The sequence below is a fragment of the Falco rusticolus genome, chromosome 2 (genome assembly GCF_015220075.1).
Source record: "Falco rusticolus isolate bFalRus1 chromosome 2, bFalRus1.pri, whole genome shotgun sequence".
Classification (NCBI taxonomy): domain Eukaryota; kingdom Metazoa; phylum Chordata; class Aves; order Falconiformes; family Falconidae; genus Falco; species Falco rusticolus.
The window spans coordinates 49,920,428-49,945,097 of NC_051188.1; the positions used below are offsets into that span (position 1 = coordinate 49,920,428).

The 24,670-nt window shown below is 37.1% G+C and overlaps 1 long non-coding RNA gene across 1 annotated transcript; it reads right to left on the bottom strand.

Annotated features, from left to right (window-relative positions):
* Positions 1–10,361: 10,361 nt before the first annotated feature.
* Positions 10,362–24,202, bottom strand: LOC119143878. The gene is made up of 4 exons (XR_005102859.1): positions 24,125–24,202; positions 12,871–12,973; positions 12,107–12,275; positions 10,362–10,439 (listed from the first exon to the last, which is right to left on the bottom strand). It is a non-coding gene; the product is annotated as an uncharacterized LOC119143878 (long non-coding RNA).
* Between the last annotated feature and the right edge of the window lie 468 nt (positions 24,203–24,670).

Below are 24,670 nucleotides of genomic sequence, written 5' to 3' on the forward strand. Positions count from 1 at the left end.
AATTCTGTAATATTTTACTGCTGGATTTTAGAAAAAGAATCTTGAAAACTTGATTTTTTTCTGACTGAAATAAAGAATGACAGCCCTTAAAAATAATAATACAGGTACTTTTCTTAGCAAAGTATCAGTTCAGTGACACATGCATCACTACCAGAATCAAGACTGTAGCATGGGCTTCTAGATGAACAAAAAGCAGAATAAATTTATACTTGAGAGTGCCATTGTCTTTATTTTGCTTTTTTATAAAAGAATGTAACTCCACAGACTGCTTCTCTAAAACCAAGAGATTGCTGTTGTTGAAATTTGTTTTCATTTGTCTTTTTTTGTGGTTAAGATGACCCTTTGTTAATCATAAACTTCTTGATTTCCTGTCACACTGTCCCTGATGTTCTTAAATAGAAACAAAAAACTCTATTTGCTGTGTAGCTGCTGAGAAAATAATGTCAAAGCAACTGTGGGCTTGGGAAGATTTCTGAAGTGTTTCTGAAGCCTAAAACTAACGAGACTGTGGAATGCTACTGCCCTAGAAGGTGTTAGACATAAGTTCTGAACTAAATCTGACTCAATAATAGGGTTTGAATTTCATGGGAAGCTTTCTAAAATTTGGGTTTATTCCAAAAAAAGGCTGAAGTTAAATAGGAAGCAAACAAAGAAACACAGCATTTCTCATGGACTGATCTGCAGCTGTCCCATGAAACTGGCATTCCCAGACCAGCATAGAGTAGATCAAAGGTAAATGACACAGCATTATACAGTCCAGCTGGAAAAGAACTGTAGAGTGTCTGATTTTGCTTCGTAGCATGATCAGACTTAGCTATTTCATGCCTGTCAAATATATTTTTAGGCTGCCTTCAAAGTCCTTCAGTTTTGGAGACTCATAATATCCTTTGGGCAATCTCTTCCAGTTTTCCTAATGTCCAGTCAAAATTTCTGTTGCTTCACTTAAGCCCATTATTTCTTCTCCTATTCACATGGAGACATGGAGAGGAAGGTATCTGTGAGAGAACAAGAAAATCAGATAAAGTACTATTTCGACTAAGTATATTTATTGTTTTTACATTTCTACGACAGTCCTCATTAATCCCCATTAATCTAGATGTTGGTATCCCCTATTTATACAGTGTTGTGATCCCACACACCCCACACACCCCCACAGACTTATTCAGTGAAAAGTAAAAGACATGCTAACTAAAACAAATATTGTATGGGTTTTGGAAAGAGGTTGATAAATCTGAATAGCTGTTAGATAGCATAGTGAAACAATTAGGAGCTGTAAAAATCTGAAAATATTTTATGTAGCCATGTTTACATAAAAAAAAAAACCCAAGAGCTATGTTTTAAAGCTCTTCTTTCTGTTTTTTTCAGAAGTAACTTTAGGGGAATTGGTGTTTACAACTTAGTGAAGACTAAAAAGAACTGAGAAATATTTTCTCTTTTTTTTTTAAATGTGTCTTTATAAATCATGTATTGTAAATAATTGCATACCTAGAATGCAACCATTACTTCTAGCGAAGGTGAATGTATTATCTTTATAGCTTGTGCTGCACATTCTTATAAAATGGAACTCAATTTTACCTTGTGGAGTATTCATAGCGACTCTTGATGCTTTGCGTGAAACAGAGGACATAATTTGGTTCAGAATATCCAAATTTTTCTGCAACACCAAAAAAAAAGAAAAGGAAAACTCTGAACTATTTGTCTAATATTCATAGATTTTTATAAAAGCAATACCTCTGTTTATAAAGTATTTTAATGCAATGAAAATAATAAAATACTGTTTTACTATCATTTAGTAAATGACACATTGACGTACCCAAAATCATCTGATAAGATAGTCATAGAATCATGGAACAGTTTGGGTTGGAAGGGACCTTAAAGATCATATAGTCCAACCCCCCCTGCAATGAGCAGGGACACCTTCAACTAGATCCATCTGCTCAGAGCCCCATCCAACCTCACCTGGAATGTTTCCAGGGATGAGGCATATACTACCTCTCTGGGAAACCTGTTTCAGTGTTTCACCACCTCATCCTAAAGAATTTCTTCTTTATATCTAATATAAATCTACTCTTCTTTAGTTTAAAAGCTCTAGCCATTGTCCTATCACAACAGACCCTGCTAAAAGTTTTGTCCCCATCTTTCTTATAAACCCCCTGTAAATACTGAAAGGCCACAATAAGGTCTCCCTGGAGCCTTCTCTTCTCCAGGCTGAACAACCCAACTCTCTGTTTTTCCTTATAGGAGAGGTGTTCCAGCCCTCTGATCATTTTTGTGGGCCTCCTTTGGACCTGCTCCAGCAGGTCCATGTCTTCTCTGTCCTGAAGACCCCAGAGCTGGATGCAGTACTCCAGGTGGGGTCTCACCAGAGCATAGTAGAGGGGCAGAATCACCTCCCTTGACCTGCTGGCCATGTTTCTTTTGATGCATCCCAGGATATGGCTGGCTTTCTGGGCTGCAACTGCACATATGCCAGCTTTCACCCACCAGTACCCCCAAGTCCTTCTTGGCAGGGCTGCTCTCCATCACTTCAGCCCCTGCCTGTATTGATATGGGGTGATGCTTTGTCCCAGGTGCAGGACCTTGCACTAGGCCTTGCTGAACCTTGTAAGGTTCACATGGGCCCACTTTTTGAGCTTTCCTGGTCCCTCTGTATGGCATCCTGTCCCTCAGGCATGTCAACCTCAACATTCAGATTGGTCATTTGCTGAGGGTGCACCCGATCCCACTGACTATGTCTATTGATTAAGATATTAAACAGTACTGGTCCCAAGACAGACCCCTGAGGGACACCACTCATCACTTATCTCCATCTGCACATTGAGCTGTAGACCACTACCCACTGGGTGTGACCATTCAATCAATTCCTCATCCATCAAACAGTCCCCTCATCTAATCCATATCTTGGCAATTTAGAGAGAAGGATGTTGTGGGAGACCATGTTAAAGGCCTTACCGAAGTCCAGATAGATGCCATCCATAGCTCTTCCCTTTGCCACTGATGTAGTGACTCCATCACAGAAGGTCACTAGGTTGGGCAGGCAAGATTTAGCCTTTGTGAAGCTGTGCTGGCTGTCTCAAATCACCTCTGTGACCTTCGTGTGCCTTAGCATAGCTTCTAGGAGAATCTGTTCCATGATCTTCCCATGTGCAGAGCTGAAGCTGACAGGTCAGTAGTTCCCAGGGTCCTTCTTTCTACCCTTTTTAAAAATGGGTGCAATGTTTCCTTTTTTCCAGGTACCAGGGTCTTCACCTGACTGCCCCGACTTTTCAAGTATCATGGAGAGTGGCTTGGTAGCTACATCAGCCAATTCCCTCAGGACCTGGGACACATCCCATCAGGTCCCATAGACTTATGTATTTTCTAGTTCCTCAGGTGGTCGTGAACCTGATCTTTTCTTACAGTGGGAGGGGCTTGAATCTTCCAGTCCCTGTCTTGTAGTCCATCCACTTGAGAAGTGTGGGAAGAGAGGTTTCCAGCGAAGACTGAGGCAACAAATCTGCTGAGTACCTCAACCTTCTTATCATCCATTGTCAGCAGTTTGCTAGTTGTGTTAATTGCAGGGGGTACACTTTCTCTGACCTTCCTTTTCTGGCTGAAACTGAGTAGTGTCCTTATACTCTTCCCAGGATACCTGTCCCTGCTTCCATTGCCTGTGTGTTTCCTTCTTGCCCTTCAGTTTGACCAACAGGTCTCGACTCATCCATGCTGATCTCTTGCCTTCCTTTCCTGATTCCTTACACCAGGGGATCAAGAGCTCTTGAGCTCTATGAAAAACATCCTTCAAAATCTGCCGTCTCTGTTCTGCTCCCTTGTCCTGGAGGACAGTTTCCCAGGGGGTCCTACTGACTAGCTCCTTGAACATACTTAATTAATCCAAATATTTTCCCTGCAAAATATATTTTACTCAAAATGTATCTTTAAAGTATATTAGTGGCTTCTTTGTCTTTTGTGACATCTAATATCATATTCATATCTACACTGATTTTAATTGCACTGAATACGGAATAGTTTTTAAAAACCCAGGCTCTACATATTTCAGTATCAATACCAACCTTGCTCTTTATAAATTTAATGTACCAACTAATTCCATTAACTTTGGTTTGTTTTACTGGTTCTACTGAACAACCTGTTTTTGTGGGGGTTTGTTTATTTGTTTGTTTGTCTGGGTTTTTTTCTTTTTTCTTTTTTTAAATTTGATTTCAAGTAGTGTCTCTGTAGATCTTGGAAGAAAACTTCTTGATGAACATTTCTTTAAGATGGTTATTGATTAAACTATTTTTAGTCTTATGTTAATTTTTTTTTCCCAAACCACATAAAATAACTCAACCCAAATTCTTTAAAATTGGTGACAGTAAGATACACGCTTTACTGCTAAAATGACTTGATAGTGCAATGGTTATCAAGTAATATGAAATAATTACAGGATACTTAAACATGCTGCACTCAAAATCCTGCTGAAGGCCAGAACAGTAAGAGCACCTTAAATATAATTAAAGCCAAGAATTCATTGTTAGTATACATGAAATATTAAGAGTCTAATCATTATTAGTCTAGATCTAATTGTTAAATTAAAATGAAAAGAAAGAATGCAGATAAAATCATTGTGCACATGCTTCTTAGATGCAGCTCCTATGCCCAGTGCTGTGCTCATGCTCTTGATGGTCCTCTGGGCTCTAAGGTTGGTGGGTTTTATTCGTGTGTGTGTGTGTTGGAGGTGAGGGATTTGACACTGAGTTGTGAGCCTCTAGAGTCCTTTACAGGGAGGACTGTGATGTTCACGTTGATGGGTCTCCCTTCCTCTAAGGGTCCAGTTGGAGCCATTTTGACATGTTTATGCTTCTACAGCCTTGCTCTTTCTTCTTTGGTTTGTAGCTCGATGTTATGTCCAAATTAACTACATATGGCTCCCTTTACATATGTCAGATATTTTTTTTTCCTGTTACCCCTAAAACCAATGTTGCCCAGGTCCAGGTCTTTAACCCACCATGGGAGAATTTCTCACAGCTGTGGTACCTCCAGTGCCAAGAGCCCATCTCTTATCACTCCTGTGCCTGAGCTCCTCTACACCACATCCTGTGTCCCCTGTGTCCCCACTTCTTCAGGTCTCTCCTGTCCTACCATACCTGTGTTTCTCTACACAATGCCACTGTATTAGGGCTGTATATATCTCATTCTATACAGAGTAACTACTTATTACAACCATGGCTGTACTGTTTTAAAAATAAAGTAAATCAGCTGTAGGCACCTGATCAATTAAGAAAATTCCTGTCACAGCTAAACCAAGCAAACCAAACCTGCAGGCAGGTCAACAGAAGTTCAGACAGAGCAGGTCTGTCAAGCGTCAGCCCTGAGGCCTTGCAGACTCAGTACAAAGCTCGGCCTGTTACCAGCAATGGCAATGCTCTATTACAGTGTTACATCACTGCAAACTGTCCTAATCAAATACTCTTTTTTTTTTTTAATAGGAAGTCATGAAGCAGATGTGCCATGGAGGAATTTAGGGTTGAGGTGGCCACAAGGACAGAACCACAACACTCAATTGCATAAGGTCTTAGACTGGCTATTAGGAAAAATTTCTTCACTAAGAAAGTTGTCACGCGTTGGAACAAGCTGTCCAGAGAAGTCATTGAGTCACCACCCCTGGAGGTATTTAAAAGATGTATAGATGTGGCACTTAGGGACACGGTTTAGTGGTGGACACAGTAGTGTTACGTTAACTGTTCAACTCGATGATCTTAAAGGTTCTTTCCAACCTAATTGATTCTATGATTTAAAATTTGTTTATGAATGAACATAGGTATAGCGGGTTGATTATGATTTCTATTCCAAGGTCTCTGTCCTACAAAACATACACTTTCTGCACAGAATACAAACTCTCATACAACACTGTATTTACTACCTTTTGGTCTCCCACTTCAAACATGTTATAAGAATGTAGATATCTTGAGAATTAATTTGTACTTCTTTTTGTACTATCTCTACAGCAAATGAAAACTCATAATCATCCTTTTCTGAATATTAGCATTGCAGGCTAGAATTTACAACCTATATCCATTCAAATAACTTAGCAACTGTGCCACATAGATAAGAGAAATGCATTTACCAAATGGTCTCAAAAAAAGCCAAGATCTAGTATCAAGGCAAAAAAGTACATTTAAAGATTCACTGATAAGATCAAATCAGCCATAAGGGACAGAATTTGACTGAAAAGAAGGTGTTTCATCAGTCCATCAAAATGTAAGAACTATTGTCAAAAGCGTCTGGATACTAAAAGTTCTGAAGAAATAAATGTAAAAATCCTTTTTCTTAAATATCTGTTCTTCAGACTAGAAGAATGATTTGGAATGTATCATCAGCCTTTAAAGACTAAATTTTACTGATGATCAATTTTTTCTTCTCTGTTGTAAATACTTTTGTTGTAAATTGACCCTCTTCAAGTTTTGAAAATGTTGACTGTTTACTTAATTACTCAAAGAGGTTTAAAGATTAATTATATCCCTGTTTCTCTTTACTTACATATATTCCAAAACAGAAGGCAGAACATAACTTTGTCCATCTTTATAGATGGATATAATATAGATATTTACTTTTTAAAAGGGAGACTTTTTTTCAGCTGAACAGTTGTTATGGAATCACAGCTGCTGTGAATGAAGAAAATAACTTGTTTCCTAAGTCTTGCAACAATGAAAAAAGGGCAAAACTTAAATTTCTAAATAAAATACATCAAGTATAATTGCAGTGGTAAAAGATCAAGGTTGTGAGATGCCTGAAGCTGGAATATTCTACATAACAGAAAAGTACTGTAATAAAAAAAAAGAAAAGCCAGCCCGGCTGGATAACATTGAAAATTTCCACAGAAGGGAGATATGAATTAAATAATAGAGAGAGAATTCAGAAAAGGTAATCTCAGTGGATTTATTCAGAAAGTGTTTGGAGACTTGCTTCATCAACAAAAGGCAGAGGAAATCACAATTGACAGGCATTGTACCTTCCCTCCAGTTCTGACAGCAGGCCAATGTACGTTACATTGAGGTGCTGTTATGATGCCAAATGCAGGTCATTTTGAAAAAGAGGGGAACTGAGTATAAGACATTTTCAAGGTCATATAATATAACACATAAAGAAATCTCTACCCTGATCTTCAAAATGGGCAAGGTACCGAATGTAATAAAAGCAGGGTTCGAAGAAGCAGGCTGACAAACACCATGAATTTTACTTGGAGATACTGATTTTTAAAAATAAAAGCATAGCAAGAAGAGCAGAGAAAATCATCCAGAAGTGATGATTTTTAAAAATAAAAGCATAGCAAGAAGAGCAGAGAAAATCATCCAGAAGTGGGGCAGGCATGGGGTGAGAGTGAGAGGCTGGTAGGGGTGGAAGCAGCTAAAAGAACCACTTGTGACTGCTGTGCATCTGGAAGACTGAATGTTTGTAATAAAAAGACTCTCTGCCATTTCCCCCAGTTCTCTTCACGCACTGAGTTAGCAGTGTTTCTTTGTAACAGAGGTTTGTGTTTCTCTTTATGTTCAGAAACATGAACATATTACAATTTTTAAAATATGCATGTTTTATCATCCACATAAGATGTCCAGTGGATCTGATATTTCTAAATTTTTAATGTCAGATATTTCTATCTTTCAGGTAAATATACTTGTTATTAGTGTTCTTTATCATTCAAGGCTTTCAAGGAGACATAAAGACAAACAATAGGGAAAGTGTAACTCCTCTGTTTAGAAAACAGTTTTGTCACTTCCTTTTTAAGAAAAAAAAAAAAAAAAGCAGCTAGTAAACAAGGCATTTTATCAGCCATCAGCATTATTTTCCCCAGAATAAACATATGCAAATGCTACTTGAAAACATTGCAGAAAAAGCCATGGAGTACTGTAATACAATAATAAATCCCACAGATCAAGAATAGTATATTCTTATTTATAATTTCTGTAGAGTTCTTTGACTCTGGACAAAACCCTCCCAAAGGAAGAAACCATTCTTCTCTTTGATAGCCTAATCAAAAGAATGGTTTGCTGAGGAATAAAGATGAGGATAGCTGAGGGTTATTCACAAAAATATAACCAAAGTAAATAAATCCAGAACCTTGTCAGCAGTGTCAAAAAGGAGGGAAACATGCAGGAATATCCTTGGAGTAGATCCAGTTACGCAGTGAGAGCCTTGAATTATGTCATCTATATCTCAAGCAAATATTTTACTTCTAGATAAAGGGAGTAATAATAAAAGAGAGGACAAAAGAATATTTCATAAATAAAATTTCTCTGGTGAATGGAGGTGTTCTTCAAGTTTTCTCCTAGGTTAGATCTTGCAGATGAGTTTGGCAGTGAAATGCCACGGACTAGTACATGATCCAGTCACAGTTATGTTGTTATTCTAATGAGCAACAAATAGGTCTACAATGGGCTTTACTGTAAAAATGTAAATAGCTGGAAAAATTATGCATTATCATTACAAGTATCGTAATTTTACATAATCATGCTCAGCTTTACAAATATGTAAAGCTTACACTGTACTCTCTCAGCTCACAAATCAAGTTCCATATTACAGCTTCTATAAATCTGGTCTGTTAGGGGCATGATGATGAAACTTGGCATGTAGTAATAGATGCCTCAGAATGTCTGTGACTAGGGTAAAGCCACCACAGGTCTTTCTGGAATTCCTGGCTCAACATATATAGACTTTTTTAGCATATATGAAGATATGATATATTATGAGAAGACTGATTCAATATCCCTAGTTTTGCCACACTGGTATTCATATTGAAACCTCTTAGTTTATTGGTTTGCTTGCCTTTCTGGAAGTATGAAAATGGACAAGTGCTTATGTGATCACTTTAGAAACTTCTTCTTCTGGACCCCTGTCAGAGGTTTAATGAAGAAGCACTGGAGCTTCTTAAAAGACAGCACGAGAGGAAATAAACAGAACATAAAAAAAAAAAAAAATCAATGCAGTACATATATTTTTAAATAAATGGCTGATTTATTTCTGAATAGCTGAAAATCATTAAAAATACTTTTAAAAAATTGAAACATTTAAAATTAAATTTTCATAATGAAGTGATGTTTTCTTCCCCTTGAAATTGTCCTAATAATACTAATTACTTATGTACTGGGACAAATGATGAATTCTCTGGTAAAAAACCCCAAACAATAAAATAAGTCAAAGGTAAATGTAAAGATGAGAATAAGAAATTCTGATAATAAGAAATCTTTAAGAGATGAGAAGAATGAAGTCTGAAAATCCTGCTATGCTTATTTACATTCTAGCTTACTTCTGAGTAGCCAAACAGCATAGTGCAAATTTTATAAAACAATCTAAATTCATCTAGCATTTTCAAGATACCATATAGTTTGTTGCCATAAATATTTGTGAGTACTTAGTCTTAGGATATGTGAAAATTTTCTGCCAATGACATATGAGTAGGAATTGCAAAGAGAAAACAATAGTCATACAGTTCATCTTCTTCTCTACCACTGCACTTTTTTTGTTTGAATACATACTTGTGATATAAATCTACCACTTAAAAGCATTCTATCAAAACCAATCTTTGTAGTCTTGATACTATTTAAGATTTTCAAAGTGTTTTTTTCTCTTGACCAAAACACTAGCTATACCATTCCAGTGACACTGGCTGTACCATTTCAGTGAGTGAGTTAGCTAGAACTGCATGATGAACCCAACAACGTGGGGTATCTCTGGAAATACAGAATGCTGTGTGTTAGTCACAGAACATTGTCAGTCGGGAAGGACCTTTGGAGGTCTCTAGTCCAAACCTGCTAAAAGCAGGTCTAATCAGGTCAGACTGTTCAAGGCTGTGGCCAGTACAGTCTTGAACACCTCCAAGGACAAATATCCCAGAAACTCTCTGAGCAACATGTTGCAGTGTTCAATTACCCTTATAATAATATATGCTTCATCATATTTAATTGCAATTTCCCATGTTCCAACCTGTGTCCATTGCTTCTCATTTAACCTCTTTAAAGAGTTGGACTCTGTCTTCTCTGTATCTTCTGATTGGGTACTGGTAGACAGCAATATCATCTTCCTGTAGTCTTTTCTTCTCCAGGCTGAACAATCCCAGGTCTCACAGCTTCCCCTCATAGACAGATGCTCTGATAACTTAATTATCTTCATGTCCTTTTGCTGGACCTCCTTTTTTATATCCATGTCTCTTTTATACTGGGGAACTCAGACCAGGACACTCCAGACACCACACTCCAGATGTGGCCTCACAAGGACTGAGGAGAGGGAAAGGACAACCTCCCTCAATCTGCTGGTAATGCTCTTCAAAATGGAGCTGGGATGCTGTTGTCCATCTTTGACACAAAGGCACATCTTTGATTTTTTTTGGGGGGGAGGAAACTTTCTAGACCAGTCTTTACAATAAAGTAAAAGACACACACAAGTTATTAATCCTGTTTATGAGACTTCTGTAAAAAGAAGGAAATAAAAAAGAACTGGATTTTAATCTTCTTGTATTTTGAATAACTGTATGTATACTTGTAATAAACAGGGGGAAAGGTGGTGCATGTATGCAAAACTTGGCCATCAGAATAGCATTTTCCATTGACGTTGCAAAAGAGAAAATTACTGTTTAAATAGCAAAGTGAGAAATCTCAGACTCCTTATGGTAAAATACAGCTATCGGATGCATGCATGCTCATCAGTTGGTGAACATGTAATTGATGTTGATTTTATCTGGTGTAATAGACTAGGAGTAAGAAAGAAAACCTTCTGAGCTAATAAAAGACAGGAACTGAGGAAGTTTAATTGGAAGAAAGGACAAATGTAAGGCTACAGAAGCACAGGTATAGAATAAGCAATTATTTTTAAAAAAGAAGGAAAAGCATCTGAAAGAAAAACCAAAGAAACAAACCAACTATGATTTGGTCTACCTAGCCTGCATGGAACTTTGCATCATTTCCTTAACAATACATTTTTGTTCTGTAGTTCATGCTTCATTTCCTGTGACGTTTCCAATTACAGTAGTGAACATGTATAAAGTAGAGTCTTAGCAACTTACTTATTACAGAAAAAGGACTCTGATTCCACATCATATGCAAGAAATAAAAATACAAATGTATCAACGAAAAACAGTTTATATGAATGTAGGATAAATTTCTACAAAAAAAAAGGATCTCTGTTCTGCACTGGAAAGGGTACAGATTTATTTCCAGGTCTCAATAAAAAAGGCACAACAGCATAGTAAAATTTGTTAATAGTAAGAAATAGAAAGTGAAATATAGATTGTGAGTGAATATTATATCCCTTCAGATGTTGGGAACTTCAGCTTTGGACAAATGCCCAGTGGACAGACAAAGCACACTATGCAGAATTCCCAGCCATGGAGAGGTTCAGTCTTCCTTTATTACCATGGTATCCGCTATTTAGTGTAATAAACAAAACTATATTTCTTGTCTTGACACATAGGAATGTTGTCTCTTTTTGTTCACCAGAGTATATCCAGCTGCATGTATCTGGGAGCTACATCCAGGAGCAGCATGTTCTGGGCATCCCAGCATGTTCTCTGGCATTGTTACATTGGTAAGGTTATACAGTGGTCACTCATGCTGGCATAGGGGTTATTAGGCCTGACATGGCTTGCCTGAGATCACAAATTCCTCAAATACAGTATCTTTCATAACAGTCCAAATACAATATCATCAGTGGAATCAATCAATATACTGCAGAAAGATGCAACAACATTAAATATAAATATATTTTTTAACAAGTATTTAGCAGCAGTAATAACGTGTAACCATTGTGGATACCCTCGTAAAAGAGAAGCAACAAAATATTCATTGAAATAAAACAGTGAATTAACAAAGTTCAATGGCAAAGTACACTTGATTACTACCGCACAGAGGACAGGTTCAAACAAAACTGTCAGGGAGATCCTCTCCTTGAGCCATGAGGCTCAGGAAAGGACTGCCTTGCTTTCTACATTCCTACTCAGAGAGGAGCCTAGGTGCGGCTGGATCCAATCCTATTCCCAGACTTAGTCAATGGTTTATGTCTAAAGGGTTATATGTGCAAAATCAATCCTTTTTATTGCTTAGCTAATATTTCAAAGTTTAGCATGCTATTAATCACTTACCAAGAATCTGTTGCAGGAAGAAAACTCTCAGCTTTGAGGAGTAACCTGGAGAGGCATCCCTGCTCAAGGAGAGGTCCTGGCATGCAACCTGATGCCATGCAGAACTCAACAGGCTCTGGGCTGTCCACTATTTATAAATGGCCAGTGGGGAGCACACTGCCAGAAACACCTATGGAAAGGAATATTTGTATAGCTAGCCTCTATTTTTTCTGAAGTATGGAATTTTACTCTACAAAGATGCAAACTGATGGTATATGTATATATGCACACATGTACTTACATTTCTATCCATATTGAACTGCTTCCTTCAAAAGCCCTTTCTTAAGTTTGGACTCCATGAAGGGTATCATTATTATATCAATTATTTACACAATAGCTTTGTTTAAGAAAATTAATTTCTCACTGCATCAACCTATTTGAGTATTAATATAAAACAAAGGTCAGCATACTACAGCTAATCAAAATTTCAACAGTTTATCATGGATAACTACTTCTCTGATGAAGATATATAAAGCATATTGTATTGCTTGCAATTGTATACATATGCATATACATATATATATACATACATGCATATATACAAATACAAATGCAAATACATATGGAAATACAAACACAGCTTCCAGTCCATCTAGCTGGACAATTTTTTTAGTTTACATATGTTCCTGGTACACTGAAGATTGTCAGAGTTCCATTTTCAGTCAGGTGCTTGAGAGAGGCTATTTTTAGAAATACTTTGGCCATGTGTTTTTATAGACACTCACTTTTGCTCTCAATAGAACTGATCATTCTCCTTTTTCTCCTGTTTTTGCAGTCTTCATGAAAATGCTTCTTCTGTGCTTCAGGAACCTCAGGTAAACTTTAAAACTGGAATATAGAAATAGCATATTAATAACCCTTCTGGATCACTGAGTCAGTTCCATGTTCTTGAATACAATCACAGTATGTAATTTTTGTCATGGTATATCAAATGTTTACTTGACTGTAGCTACACTTTTTTGTGCTCATACTTCACTGAGGGTAAAGCTGCTACAGAATATCACTATATGATGGATAGGAAGTGTCCTTTCCAGTCTCAATGTATTCATGGGCAGTTTATATCAATTTTTGCTTGTGTCAAGATTGTTCTCCGTTTGGATAGCTCTCCTCCATCATTTGTAGTATAGATTGCAGTTATGTCTCATAAGCAGTCAAAGATCTATCAGCCTTTCATTATTCTAGTAACCCTTGCATGCATTTATTCTAGCACAAATTAATTTTTCTTGGGAGTGAACTACCAGAAATATCTGCTGTATTTTAGACAATGTCATGAGTGACTTGTACAATGTCATTCTCACTATGCCTTTTTCTGTATTACCTATAATTATTCATTTTCTTAATACGTAACTTCAGTTCTGCTCTCAGGATAATAATTCTAATTCTTATTTTACTATAACACAAGTGTTAATTTTAGGTGTCTTTGTTCCTGTGAATGGAACAGTGTTGGTATGCAAGAAGCCTTGGCATTGATGACTTTGGTAGACTCCTGTCTGCTCTAGGCTAGGATGATTACTGCAAAGTCTGTCTACTGTGACTTGGTATTCTGCTAGCATAAATCAAAATCTCATGTGTTAATTAGCAATATTTAACTTGCAGGTAGAGAAAGACTAGAAAGATCAGGGGAGGCTAGCAACCCAAATGAATAAATGCCTTATAGAAGAATGAAGCACTGGTGAAGAATTTCCAAAATTGCTCATCTTGTGAGAATTGAGCCATTTTGACCTGTACTTAGAATGATGAAGACATCAAATAGACAAATTAAGATACTTTCTTCTAAGGTCATAGGCTCCCTTGCAACTCCTGTAATCTCTCATAAAATACATGTGAGGGGACTTCCTAGAGAAATTCTTCTGTCACTTTTAAAGGGAAGATGGACAGAGAATACTTCCTAGTCACCACTCTTGCAACTTTATGTCCAAAAGGGAACAGGAGCAATGACAGAGGATTATGCTCTGCCTACTCCATGAATAAACTCCAGAAAGCAACTCAGACCATCATCCCACAATATTTATGCCATATATGTCCATGACAGGATTAACCAACTGGATAAATTTAGCTGTAATTCATTATGTACAGAAATATGCTACTGGCAAAATTGCCAGGGCAAATAATATAAGCCTATTCCTGCTGACTATGGTTTATGAGATTTATCCTGTCTAGAGGACAGATGATGCACCCCTTTTTATAAAGCCAGCTGGCAGTAAGTACAGCTGCTAAAAGTAATAAACCCATTTTGAACAGTCAAGGTGTTTTTTTATATGACCATTATTTTCTCATCTGGCTGTGGGGGTTTTCATGTGGAAGCAGGATTCCTAAAGCTGGAGCTGCTCTTTTACTAGAACAGCCTCAAAAGTCTGTTGTAATTGATGGTTCTGGAGTGTTTTGATGCACTCTATGCATATTACCGCCAAGAAAGCAAAGGTGTACTTTCTAACTTTCTCAAAACCTAGCAACAAACCATACCATAGTGTAAGACGACCGTTATCCTAAAGCTGGTATGTTGGTGGGAGGCTGGTAAAGCTAGTGGCTTTTGCCCACACCTGCCCATTTGCCAGTTTTCTGTTCTTTTCATAATTTTTCCCCCTTAAAGAATGACTTTTTTTTGTCAGTCTTGAATAAACAAAGTAAACCATCCCTGAGGGAAAGATGTCCACTTAACCCAGGTGCCTTAAAGTTGCAATATCATGGGGTGACATAGACTGTTCATAATTGTAAGCAATTTTGGATTAGTTTGCCTCTCTCCTCACATGTTTTGCTTGTTTATTTATGTACTTTTAATTATTTATGTAGCATGATTTAAGCCATTCTGCAAGTGTAAAAACCCAGATTTGTACAGAAAGGCTCCACAGACTATTTTTGAACCATTTGTCGTTCTTCCATTTCTTGGTAACATTGCTGATCTAAGGCTGCAAAGCTCAGCAAATCTGTCCATTTGCTTGCCTGTCTGTGAGATTTATATGGTTCTGGGAGTTGTCTTGTCCCTTTATCTGAGGGATGGCACAGGCAGCTACCTGTGTCCCTCTATGACTCCAGTTATATAGAATTTTACACGTCTAAAGACACTGGTTGTAGCAGCCATGTCTTAAAAATCCATAATATTCTTTGCTAATGCCCTAAGTTTCCATGTTCTCTGGGGACTGCGGGGCAATTCACTGCTATTTTATGGAAGTCACTGAAATGTTAACATGAATGAGAAAATATGAAACAAGCATAGTTTAAAGGCAATGGAAGATTAATAACAAGAGTTCCAGGCTTATAAATGACAAAGGCTTGTACCAGAGATTAAAATGACAATAATAAAAAATGCAGTCTTTATGCATGTAGTATAACTAAAACCTTTTACAGCAGTGTATGGATTAGCCTCAGTTGCTTTTAAGCATATGTAGATGGAATAGGAAGCATCCTTGATTGTCTGTCAAGAATTAACAAATCAGATTTTACTATTACATTATTATATTGCATAGATTAATATTTTAATTACATTGCAATATATTATATAATTGTGTAAGTATTATAATGCATTAGTGCTATAATTATAATGGATAGCATATAATAAATATATGCTATACTAATCATAACAAATAAAATATAATCAGCATGTTAAGATGGTATTTTAAACATTTATTTATATATTTTAAATTTCTAATATTATTAAACTGCAATAATATATAATATATGTTTGCAATATACAACATAATTTCTTATTAAAAGTGTATAAGTATACTGTCTTATATTAACATATTATTTTTTATTTAAAATTTAAAATTTAATATTTTGGTCTTGAAAAGAATGTATATTAATATCCTATTTATAGTGTTACTATTTGTATTTATAGCTGTCAGACTCATAGTATCAGATGTGAACAGATAGCAATCTGAAATAAGTCCATGCTTTAAATTTCTCTTTTGATACGAACTTCCAGAAATATAATGGTCTTCTGCAGATATTGCAGCATATAAGAAAAATTCCACAACACTTAAAGCCTAACAGGTAAATAACAGTAAATATTTCTGCGCAATATTTGCCACACTGCTTTTTAAGCATCAAAACAACTTAAAAACCTTACGTGACAGGATGTCATTTAAACTGAAAACAGCACAGCGTAGATGTGTTTATTTTGAAGTTGTTTCTTGTGAATAAACTTCAAGGTATAAAAAGAATTATCAATGCAACTCTTAAAGAACTAAGAAAAATATTTTATTTATTTACAGATATTATATAAATTAAAAGATAATCAGAATTTATTTGAGTGGAAGCATTTAAAGATATGCTAAGAAAATGTTTCATGCATGTAGACCTGTGTGCCAAGAGTGTCTTAATGATAGCAGGAAACATAAACAACTTCATGGATCAATACATCCTCAGCCTACACGGGAGAGGAAGAAGGATGCATAGCTGTGACCACATTTCATGTTCCAGATCTCACACCTTACTGATGCATTCCCAGTAGCGATGCACTACAGTCCCAACTGTTAAACCCACAGCTAACTAATCTCCTCGTGTTCATGAGAATAAAACAGGAATTTCAGATGTTATATCCTAACAGTCACACTTGATGGATAACACATGTAAAGTCATTCTCCTAGAAGGACTTCATTGACATTCTTCCTTTAACTATATGTGACAAGTTTCTCTGCCACTTCAGTGCATCTTACGCCTGTGACAAATGGTCAAAAAGACTGCTAAAGTTAACTTTATTCTTTTAAACTTTTGTCCTTTGTGGCAAGGAGATGGCAGAAAACAAAATCTGCAGTCCTTATGGCTGGGGGCTAGGGGGAGACTGCCCTCCCATTGAGTTAAGAGGTTCAGAAAGGATCTCCTTCCTTTCTGAACTCCTTCTCAGAGCGGAGTCTAGGTGTGGCTAGATTCAGTGCTAGTCTTAGATTTGGTCAAAAATTTCAGGTGTAAAGGATTATATGTACAGCCACTCACCAGCTTGCTTGTCAGAGCCCCACTTAAGGACTTTCACTGAAAGAGTTTTGCAAAGCTGAAAAAATACGTGACTTATTAAGGCAACAGATGTAACAAATCCAGAATTGCCATTGATAAATACACTCACTGCAAACATCAAGCCTAAGTAAAGAATACAGCACTTCTGTTAGTAGAATTGTCCCAGGTAACATCCAACATAGTCAGAGCTGCAAGTCACACCAAAGAGGCATCCCTGCTTTGGGAGGAGAGAGGTCCAGGCTCATTGACCCGTCCTAGTTAGAATTCTCTCCTCAAAGAAAGAATAAAAGGATTCTAAAATGACAGATTTTATGTTCATGGCAAGGTGGGACTAAGTCTATTATTGTGTGCTGACTGGCCCTGAACAAGGTATCAGTTCTGGAAGGTCAGTTGGGCTCAATGAGTTAGCATGGCGCAGGGAGGATTCAGTGCAGACAGATTTATGGTACACGTTTACAGCGACAGCCGTGCAGGGGTCCTCCTGGCCTTCACTTAAGCAACACCAGCCTGTGAGGCCCGTGCCTCAGCCCAAGTTCACTCAGCTTGTTTAGACCACATCTGTTACATGCTTTGTGCGATAGGCGAGCTGCTCAGGTCAAACTCCTAAATCCACTTTGAGCTGAACAGAATTGTTCATTTTTAGGAGAGGATGGCAGAGCACACCACCACAGTGTTGCAAAATTGTTTAGGATAAATTTGAAAGGCACTGCAAAAAAGGCAGATGTGTCACCATTTTAACTCTGTACTGATTTCTTTGATAACTCTATACAATGAAATAATAGCAGCAAAGAGTGCCTTAACATCTTCTAGGCTCATATTGTAATTGTTATAACTGATATGCTGCTGCACCTCACATTAATTTGATTAGACATAATGAGACCTTTTCACTAAGAAGTTTTACCCATTAAACTTGTAAGTATTTGTTCAGCTGTTATCTTTCCGATGCCTGCCAAAAAGCATGGACTAAAATGGGAGTAAGTAATGCCCTAGATAAACTCTTTCATTTTAATGGCTCTCATTCAGAGAAAAAAAAATCCAAACATTTAAAACTTCAGTGAATAGCATATTTTCCAGTTGGCTTCTCAACAATTTTCTTTATAGGCTCTGGTTGAATGGTGTTTAAGTGAACAGTACATTTTTACGAATCCAAATTGAAAGCAGTAACTGCATGAAATAAAACTGGACTACATGGTGCAGTATTAACATAGTTCACTAGGTAAAGCATGAACACAGAGTGAAAAGCTATCTGTGATGCTGACAGTGAATATAAATAATGAAAAAAACTTAGGAGCCTGGCCCCATCCTTTTGACACTCACCCTTAACATATTTGTAGACACTGATAAAATCCCCTCTGTCTTCCCTTCTCCAGGCTAAACTTGCACAGCTCTCTCAGCCTTTCCTCATAAGGGAGATGCTCCAGTGCCCTAGTCACCTTTGTAGCCCTCTGCTGGACCTTCTCCAGCAGTTCCCTGACTCTCTTGAACTGGGGAGCCCAGAACTGGACACAGCACTCCAGATGCGGCCTCACCAGGGCAAAGAAGAGGGAAAGAATCACCTCCCTCGACCTGCTGGCCACGCTCCTCCTGCTGCACCCCGGGATCCCACCGGCCTCCTGGGCCACCAGGTCACACTGCTGGCTCATGGGCAACTTGCTGTTCACCAGAACTTCCAGGTCCTTGTCTGCAGAGCTGCATTCCAGCAGGTCAACCCCAGCCTGTCCTGGTGCACGAGGTTATTCCTCCCTGGGTGCAGGGCCTTCACTGAACTTCATTACATTAGTCTCTGCCCAACTCTCCAGCCTGTCCACGTCTCACTGAACAGCAGCGCAGCCTGGAAGAGGGTCCAGATAGACCTTATTGTGGCCTTTCAGTACTTAAAGGGGGCTTACAAGAAAGGTGGGGACAACCTTCTAGCAGGGCCTGTTGCGATAAGGCAAGGGGTAATGATTTTAAACTAAAAGAGAGTGGATTTAAACAGATATAAGGAAGAAATTTTCTAGGATGAGGGTGGTGATACACTGGAACAGGTTTCCCAGAGCAGCAGTAGATGCCCCATCCCTGAACACATTCCAGATGATGTTGGATGGGGAACTGAGCAGTCTAATCTAGCTGAAGATATCGTTAGTCTTCACAGGAGTGGTTGAACTAGGTGAACTTTCTATTAGGTCCCTTTCAACCCAAAGCATTCTAGAATTCTATGATTCTTATTAAGAGTGTCTCAGGACAGAGTAATTTGGCAACATTTCTGTGGCATAAGTACCTGTAAGATATAGTACATAACAATCATATACCTTGACTCATCCATGTGTTTTAGCCTGTTTTGTTCTATTAACTAAGCTTTTTTATCAATCAGCTAAATCTTGTTAAAAAATATCTCAACGTAGTGTGACACAGGATGATTTGACATTGAGACCGAATAAGTGTCATTCTGTTTTCCACTGTATATGCTATAGCTTTTATCATCTGATCTGTTTGTTGGGTGGTCTTGGTGAATATCCAGTTGGTCACAATGCAATGAAGGCAAGAACAGATATGTGAAAATGCTGAATGTTACTTGCTTCGTCATGTCAGATTTCTCTGACTTGCCCATTTCTGAAATAATCAATAGAGAGCATCATACTGTAAAATAAACAGGCAAACAAAACCCCTGTGAATTCAATTTTTCCCCCAAATGGACCTCTTAGTTGTTATGCTTTTTAATTCTTTAATAGCTTTGTGATTTAATTTGGCATATTGCCATAATAATGCATATAGTATCTCTAAGCTTGGTGTATTTTTCTTAAGAAAGCAAGACGACTTATGTGACTAAGTGTATCTAAATAAATCTTAATGTTTTCAGGTTTTTTTTTTTTGCTTTAGAAGTATAGAGACAAAACTGAGCAACAAAACAAAAATAATATCCATAATTATGGTAATACATTTTATAACACTGGACTGAAATTTCTGTGGTTAAAATAGGGAAAAATTATGGAATGAATAATTGGTTTAACTTTTTTTAACATGAACCTCATTTTTTTAAATAGCTTGTACAGACTTTTATGCCTGTTATACTGTGACAATGGTTTTAATGGTATATGTGCATTAGAGAAATTTGCACAATGATAATTGTATGGTTCTGTAATTTTGATGTAATGAATTTATGAAAATTCAAGTTCGTATTGCTATTACATAATCTGATTAATTACCTGTAAATTACATCAGTAATCTTATATATTCCTACTTGCAATAATGTAACCTGTAACAGTAAGTACTGACAATATTTTGTATGCCTCAGTAATCTGGTTCAGATAAACTACATTGCTAACCGAGAACTTCAGAGACTTTGACTTTGCTGGGATTCTTTGCAGTCTTCCTATGAGATTATGAGCTCAAGACGCTCAGTGTCAGGGACATATATCAAGCCAGGTCTAACATTCCAGAATATTCTTGAGACTACTGATCATTCATTAAGAAAAAGTAGTGCAAGCTACATCATTTCTCTCAAAATCACTGGAGGTTTAGTATTTTCTGATAAATACTAATCAACTATTCAGTTACAAGTGTACTTCTCAGATAAAAAAACCCTTTCATTTACATCTTATTCTTCAAAAAGGGACTTTAAATTGTAATTACAGGCTGCCTTCAAATAGGGTAGTCTTGAAAATAAAACAAGTACGGACAGAAAGAGAAAAAGAGAGAAAATAAACAGATCTTTAGCACTGTCCTGCCATTATTCATACCACTTATTTGTATGATGATTTCAACCACAGGTTTTGGCCTGTATCACGTACTCTCCCAGCAGAAGACCAGGCAAGCTAAGAGATTTGCATGTGTCCAGAGGCTTTCACCAATGGCTTGTATAGACAGGACCATTCTGCCCTTGACGGAGCGAAGAGTTTCACATTACAGCTACCACCAGCGTTGAGTGAGTTCTTTGCTTTCCAGCCCAGAGAATGGACACTATTGTAATTACCAACCAGCTTCATTTTGCAGTTTGATGACGGGCTACTGATCTAAAGGAAAAATGCCTACTTTCTGTGTTCTTAAGATTGTTTATCACTTTTACATTAAGCTGTCACTCAATTTAATGTATAGACTGTCCTAGGAATGTAGTCCAGAAGTTAAGTCTTTTCCTTTATTAAGGGAAAGATCTTTCTTGCTCAGTGGCAAGGTCTCACTTCAGAAGAGCCTTTCCAGTAGTCAAGGCATTCACTTTGGGTTTTGAAAGGTGGGTGTGAATTTGCCTTTTCACTTATATGCTTCCTCTTCGCTATTTCACATAACTTTCTATGCTAGCCCTGCTGCCTCAAAGTAATCTGACTTTTATTTTGAGTATTTCTTACACTGATACCAACACAGTCGCCCTCAGATTTCTAAAAGCCTCTTTTTACAAATGTGAGAAATACCTGATTATCATAAACAACTGAAACTCGCTTGAGGTAATTTGATTAAGCAGTAATGAAGCTGTTATTCTAAACACATAATACAAAGTTTTATTCAGGGGACTATTGTGTATACCAGAATAAATTTTCCTTCTATTGCTACTTACAAAAAGAATTAATGTTATTAACTTAATTAAATGTTGTATGAATTGGTAACTAAATATTGCTTTGTAGTAAGTAAATATTTAACAGCTATTATGTTTCTTTTACTGTTCTTCAAGTTCCACCAACAATTTCCTTCCAAATAAGATTACAGAGGACAATGAAAGGTATTTTTTAAATTGACACTGTAATTTTAAACCTACAGTAGCCAAGGTTCTGATAAAGGTTATATCAAAAACCTATTTTTAATTACTTTTACATAAGATATAAGAAACCAGTCCAGATTTACAATTTTTATATAACTTGCTGAGGGATGCTAAGTTTTCTTTTTTTAAAAAAAAAGATTTATCTTAGGCTTATACTGTTAGTTACATATATAAAGGAAAATGGGTTACCTTTTAAATTTGCAGCTTTCTCCAATACTGTAAACCATACCCATCTCCAATAGAAAAACAAAAAAACAAACCAATCAAAAACCAACCAAAACCCCACAAAACATAAACATAATTTTAAGTCTACCTCTACACAATTAAGAATTTGTGTTCATAATTATTATATATGCATATCTTAAGGAAACAATGCAATATGCATTTGGGACTAGAGAGGAAGCATGGGAGCATAACTAAGGAAATATTTTACATAGTAGAAGAGACTGAATGAATATACACACTGTGTTTCCTTATCTGTTAGAAGACTGAAGTTGCTATTGAAATTTCAATCTGACAGGGAAAATGTCACATGTAGGTATAAAATGACTGTAAAAATGATCTTTAATTTGTCAGTTCCCTGGACTTAAATTATAGCAAAATGAATGTTACTTTTAGAAACTGCAATCCACTTCAGATAAGGATTTTGTTTGCTTATTTTCTGGAGTAGCTCAATTTAATCCACACACAAGTTGGGGGATAACTACTTCTCTAAGGAATACATGTCATTTCAATACATTTTCCTTTTAAACTTGATTAAATAAGACGCAAACAGTTTCTCACTGGTCACTTTGATTATTAGTGTTATGTTCCTCTGTAGCAGAACACAACAGGTGCTGCTTCATGGAGTTAGAGGTAAGCTGGAGTAGGAGACAGTTCCATGATATTTCAGCAGTGGACTGAAACAGAATATCACTCATTTAGGCTTAGTGGTTTCTCCTGTATCCCCATGACCAAAAAAGTAAAGTATTTTTTGCCTAATTTCAGTGTGTGCTGCTAACCTGACATACACTATTTTTTCCAGCAACCCTACTGCACTCATACCACAATAGGTAGCAATGTACTGACAATGCAATGCTTCCATTACTGAAGCTCTTTAGCAAATTTCTTCTTGTGCCAGTAATAACTTACAAGGCTGTAAAATTAAAACTACAGAATTACTCACAAATAGGATGTGTAATTGGTCTTATTTTGTGCAAGGATAGTCTGAATATTTTGTGCCACTATCAATGTTGAAAACCAAGCCTGAAATCGAGCATGTGATCTTCAGTATATAAAGAAAGTTTTTCCCCTTGAAAAATGAAGAAGTTTCTTAAAGAATAAGGACAGAAGAATTGTTGTGAAAGGTGTAATGCCCCGTGGTGGGTTTGACCTTGGCTGGCTGCTAAACCCCCTGTCTTGCCACTCTGTCACAGCCTGTCCTCAACAGGACAGGAGGAGAAAATAAAGACAGAAAAGTTTGCGAGTCAAGATAAAGACAGGGAGATCACTCACCAACTACCATCACAGGAAAAGACAGACACCACTTGGGGAAAATTCATTGAATTTTCTGCCCACTAAAAATAGACTAGGGAGGTAAGAAACAGCAACAAAAATTAAAATAAACAACTTCCCTCCACCTATTCCTTCTTTCCTTTCTCTACCTCCTCTCCCTAAGCAGTGTAGGAGGATGGGGAATGGGGATTTTGGTCTGTTTATAACAATCTCTGTCACTCCCTCCTCCTCACGCTCCTTCCCTGCTCCAGCATGAGGTTGCTTCCGCAGAAGATAATTCTTCATGAACATCTCCAGTGTGGGTCCTTCCCACGGGCTGCAGTTCAAGAACTGCTCTAGCATAGGTCCTTTCCACAGGGCATAATCCTTCAGGTATGGACTGTTCCAGTGTGGATCCCCCATAGGTTCACATGTCCTGTCAGAAAACCTGCTTCTGTGTGGGCTCCTCTCCATGGGCCACAGTTCCTGCCTGCTCCACCATGGGCTTTCCATGGGCTACAGCTCCCTTCAGGGCGTATCCAGCTACTACAGCATGGATTACTCCACAGGCTGCAGTATGGATTTCACCTATTAATTATGATCAAAATTTCCCATATAAATATATAAAAAAATAATTGTCCAAATTCCCATGACAATTGAATATGTTAGTGTTCTGTAGTTACATTACCATGTGAAACTGAGCAATATCAATAGGCATCTTTTATTGTAACTTGTAGCTCAAGGTGAGGCACACAGTGTACAAACTATATTGAATGAGCATGAGGAAAATAATTTCTTGTGAAGTTTCAATAAATGGTGTAACTTACCGATGGGAAATTCTAAGTGCACTTATTGCTTCCATCTCTTAATTAGTACATCAAATACCCAAACGTTCTTCTGAATCTGTGAGTAAGAAGATATGTTTAATGACTCTTGCATATAATATACACTCCCAGACATCAGATGTCTGTTGAAATGAATGCACAGAATACATCAATAGAGACAATGGAAAGGTGCCCTAGAACATCTGGCACATAGATGCATGCACGAGAAAGCCTAAGACATGTGATATACCATATGAGAAGCAAAGATCCAAAGAGATAAGAATAGCTTGGAATAAACATGGTTTTAAAAGTAAAAAGCAAACGAGCAGAAGAAAGACATGAAGGAAATCAGTGAAGGGTAACAATTATAATATTCAAAGCTTTGTATGGCACACCTTTTGCAGAATCACGTGAAAACTCCCAAAAGTAGCAGTTCATATATTTGTATTGTCATATATTTATTATACATATCCAAGTTATTTATTAGTGAAAATGTTTTTGGTTTTTTTTTCTTTTTTCCCATGGAAGGAAAGGTTTATCCACAATCTA